This window comes from Panicum virgatum, chromosome 7K (assembly GCF_016808335.1).
Source record: "Panicum virgatum strain AP13 chromosome 7K, P.virgatum_v5, whole genome shotgun sequence".
Classification (NCBI taxonomy): domain Eukaryota; kingdom Viridiplantae; phylum Streptophyta; class Magnoliopsida; order Poales; family Poaceae; genus Panicum; species Panicum virgatum.
In genome coordinates this window covers 29,454,062-29,458,378 of record NC_053142.1, presented here as the reverse complement: position 1 = coordinate 29,458,378, position 4,317 = coordinate 29,454,062, and the positions used below count along the sequence as shown (strand labels likewise).

The 4,317-nt window shown below is 43.8% G+C and overlaps 1 non-coding gene across 1 annotated transcript; it reads right to left on the bottom strand.

The window, feature by feature from the left end:
* Positions 1 to 3,971: 3,971 nt before the first annotated feature.
* On the bottom strand, positions 3,972 to 4,107 carry LOC120643244. Its single transcript, XR_005662931.1, has one exon. It is a non-coding gene; the product is annotated as a small nucleolar RNA Z247 (small nucleolar RNA).
* Between the last annotated feature and the right edge of the window lie 210 nt (positions 4,108 to 4,317).

Below are 4,317 nucleotides of genomic sequence, written 5' to 3'. Positions count from 1 at the left end.
GGACTCAAAGGTGATGTGGAATCATTTGTTTGAAAAAGTAGATGGAACGTGGTTACCTGATCCTGGGTATACCACGGGTGCATGTTATATAGGCCCAAGCAATGGCCAACAGATTTACAAGAGTCAGTAGTAATCACGACTTGAGTTCTTGTGTTTAAAATACAACACAACTCTATCTAGGAATCTATCTCTTATCTATTTCTAAGATCTCAAGTCGTGTAGTACTCTGAATACAAAGAATATATTATCTCTAACAGCCTCTCTCAATCTAAGCTTGTCTTCTTTTCAAGATTCAGATTGCCTTTGAAATCCTCAAACTTGATTGACGACAGAGCTTTGGTGAATCCATCTGCGAGTTGATCTTTTGAACCAATAAGTCTGACTTGCAGCTGTTTCTTGGCAACTCGCTCTCTAACAAAATGAAAATCTATTTCAATGTGTTTTGCTCTAGCATGGAACACTGGATTTGCTGACAAATAGGTAGCACCAAGATTGTCACACCACAAACACGGTGACTGATTTAGAACAATCCCAAGCTCATCTAACAGTGATTCTACCCAAATCACTTCAGCTGTAGCATTCGCCATTGACTTGTACTCAGCCTCGGTACTTGATCTGGACACTGTAGCTTGTTTTCTTGCACTCCATGAGACAAGATTATCCCCATAAAACACAGCAAATCCTCCTGTGGAACGCCGATCATCTATGCTCCCTGCCCAATCGGCATCAGAGAAGGCACTCACAAGAGTAGAACCGGACTTCTTAATTTTCAACCCAAGATTCAGAGTTCCTTTCACATATCTTAATATTCTCTTGACAGCTGACCAGTGAATCGTTGTTGGAGCATGCAAGAATTGACACACTTTATTCACCGAGAAAGCCAGATCCGGTCTCGTAAGTGTTAGGTATTGTAAAGCCCCAACTACACTTCTATACCTTGTGCTATCTTCTTCACTCAGGAATTCTCCCTCATGCTTGGAAAGTTTCTCTAATGCTGACAAGGGAGTAGGAGAGATTTTACAGTTTGCCATGCCCACTCGAGAGAGAACATCCAAGGCATACTTCTCTTGAGACAGTAAAATGCCATCTCTCTCTTTAGTTACTTCTATACCAAGAAAGTAGTGTAAATCTCCAAGATCCTTTAGAGCAAAATCTTGTCTCAAATCTCGAAGTAATGCTGTGACAGCTTCCATAGATGTACTAGTAACAATTATATCATCAACATATATAAGTATAAAAATTGTCACATCACCTTTAGAATAGATAAACAAGGATGTATCTGATTTTGACGATCTGAAACCAAGATCAATGAGTTTTGAACTTAACCTCGAAAACCAGGCCCTCGGAGCTTGTTTCAACCCATATATTGCTTTGTCTAGTTTGCATACAAAATCTGGTGAACTCTTGCTCTCAAAACCAGGAGGCTGCCTCATATAAACTTCTTCTTCCAGAACACCATGCAAGAACGCGTTCTGCACATCTAGTTGTCTTTGGCACCATCCTTTTGTCACAGCAATAGATAATACCAATCTTATTGTAGCAATCTTAACCACTGGACTAAATGTGTCTTCATAATCTATACCATATCGTTGCTTAAACCCTTTGGCCACCAATCTGGCCTTATACCGATCAATAGTGCCATCGGATTTTCTTTTGACCTTGTACACCCATTTGCAGTCAATCAAGTTCTTGCCTTTGCTCGGATGTACTAAATGCCAGGTCTTATTTCTTAGTAAAGCATCATATTCCTCTTGCATTGCTTGCTTCCACTTGGGATTACCAAAAGCTTCTTGAAGATTCCCTGGCTCACCAACTACACACGTATTGCACCAGCGAATTCTGCCATCAGTAATTTGTTTAGGTTTAATAATACCATTTTGAAGCCGTGTCCTTGGTCTAGCTGGCGACGGAGATGCAGAAGATGTGCCCTCTGTTGGTGTCGCTGCGCCCTCTGTTGGTGTCACTACAGAGTCTGTTGGTGTCGCTACTGTAGTAGGTGCCGCTGCAGAGTGCATTGGAGAGGGCGAGGGCGAGCCGTGCAGAGTGGAACCTCCCCCCATGCAGCGAACGCTGAGGAGTTCCCGTGTCAGCAGAGATTGTTGATGGCACTGCAGGTTCTCCCAGCTGATCAGTTTCAGATCGCACGGTGAATGTCACAGGTGGATCACCAGAATCATTTATGTCCTGGTGAGGTTGTGAGACTTTTGTGCCTTCTATTACCTGCACCAAATCACCTCCAGAAAAATTCTGCGATTCATCATTAGTAGCACGGGTATTAGAAGCATGTGAATCAGTACAATTTTCAACCCCAGGTTCTGGATTTTGGAGATGATCAGGAAGGAGAAGAATATCTTTACGAAGTCTAGCTCCTGCGTTTGGGTGCAGACTCTCAAAGGGAAAGACTTCTTCATCGAAAACAACATCTCTAGATATATAAACACGTCCAGTGGAAGGTTCTAGACACTTGAAACCTTTGTGAAGAGGACTGTAGCCAAGAAAAACGCATCTAGTGGATCGAAAGGCTAGTTTTCTGTTGTTATATGGCCTAAGGTTAGGCCAGCAGGCACTACCAAAAACTCGCAGGGAGTTATAATTTGGTGTTTCATCAAGAAGGCGTTGAGTTGGAGTTTCAAAATCAATTACCTTGCTTGGAAGGAGATTAATAAGATAGACAGCTGCTAAGAACGCCTCATCCCAAAATTTGAGAGGCATAGATGCATTTGCAAGAAGGGCAAGGCCAACTTCGACGATATGACGATGTTTTCTTTCCGCGGCCCCGTTTTGCTGATGAGCATGGGGACATGATACTCTATGGGATATCCCAATCTTTTGGAAGAAGGAGTTCAGCTTTTCATACTCCCCTCCCCAATCACTTTGCATTGAGATGATCTTCCTACTAAACTTTCTTTCAACAAGGTTCTGAAAGTTGTGGAAAACTTGGAAGACATCAGATTTTTTTCTAAGCAAGTATATCCATGTAAACTTGCTATAGTCATCAATGAAGCTCACGTAATAGGTATACCTTCCAACAGATGTAGGAGCAGGTCCCCATACGTCGGAATATATGAGATCTAAAGGAGCTTTAGAGATACTATTTGAAATAGAATAGGGAAGCTGATGACTCTTAGCCTTTAGACACGAATCACACACTATATTAATGTTTTGATCTCTAACACACGGGAGATTATTACTCTTAATGACACGCTCAACTATAGAAAAAGCTGGATGACCTAATCTACTATGCCATCTTGATGCAGACGGCTTTATTACACCAAAGACTTGCTTCTGCGACTTGACTCCTGAGGAACGCTGGACGAGGGGGTACAGACCATCTTTACATCTGCCTTGATGGATGATTTTCTTCGTGGCTCGATCCTTAATCAAGAAAAGATTGGGATGGAATTCAATAAAGGCATTATTGTCAGAAGTAAGTCGATGAACAGAAGCTAGGCTTTTACTTGCTGATGGGACATGAAGAATATTTTGTAGATGAAGGTCTTTACCCGGGGTATGTAAAATTGCATGACCAATGCTGCTAATTTTCATACCTGACCCGTTGGCAGTGTGTACTTGATCTTGTCCATGGTACTTGTCACGAACAGAGAGCTTCTCAAGGTCGCCTGTGATGTGGTCGCTTGCGCCACTGTCGACGTACCAGTTTGTGTCTACCCCGTACCCGGTGGTAGCTGATCCTGCTGTCTTGGAGCTTCCTTGGCCTTGATAGGTCTCATCATAGCGGTGCCAACACTCTGCTGCTTCATGATTTGGTTTGCAGCAGATTTGACAGAGGGGTTTGGAGTTGTTACCGCTTGGTTGCTTGCCGGTGTTGTTGCGGCCACCGTTGCCACGACCAGATCCTCCACGTCCACGTCTGCGATTGCCACCACGGCCGTGTCCGTAGCCTCCACGTCCTCGTGAAGCCGAGTTTGCAGAGGATTGATAGTTGTCTTGCAGCATGTCGAGTCTGGTGTCATAGGCGATGATTTGAGTGTAGAGTTCGCTCAAGGAAATTGGTTCTGTCCGCGCCAGGACAGAGGACACCACGGGATTGTAGTCGATGTCGAGACCATTGAGGATGAATGAAGCCATCTCTTGATCTCCTATCGGCCTGCCTGCTGCGGCCAATTCATCACCGTACATCTTCATCTTTGCAAAGTACGCCGGGGTCTTCATGTCACCTTTCTTGCAATTTACTAATTGCATGTACAGATTGGTGACCCTTGCACGAGATTGTGCCGAGAACATGTCTTCAAGTGCAGCCCACACCGATGCAGAAGATGTTAGTGTAGCTACCTGAGACAGAACTCCCGTGGTAAG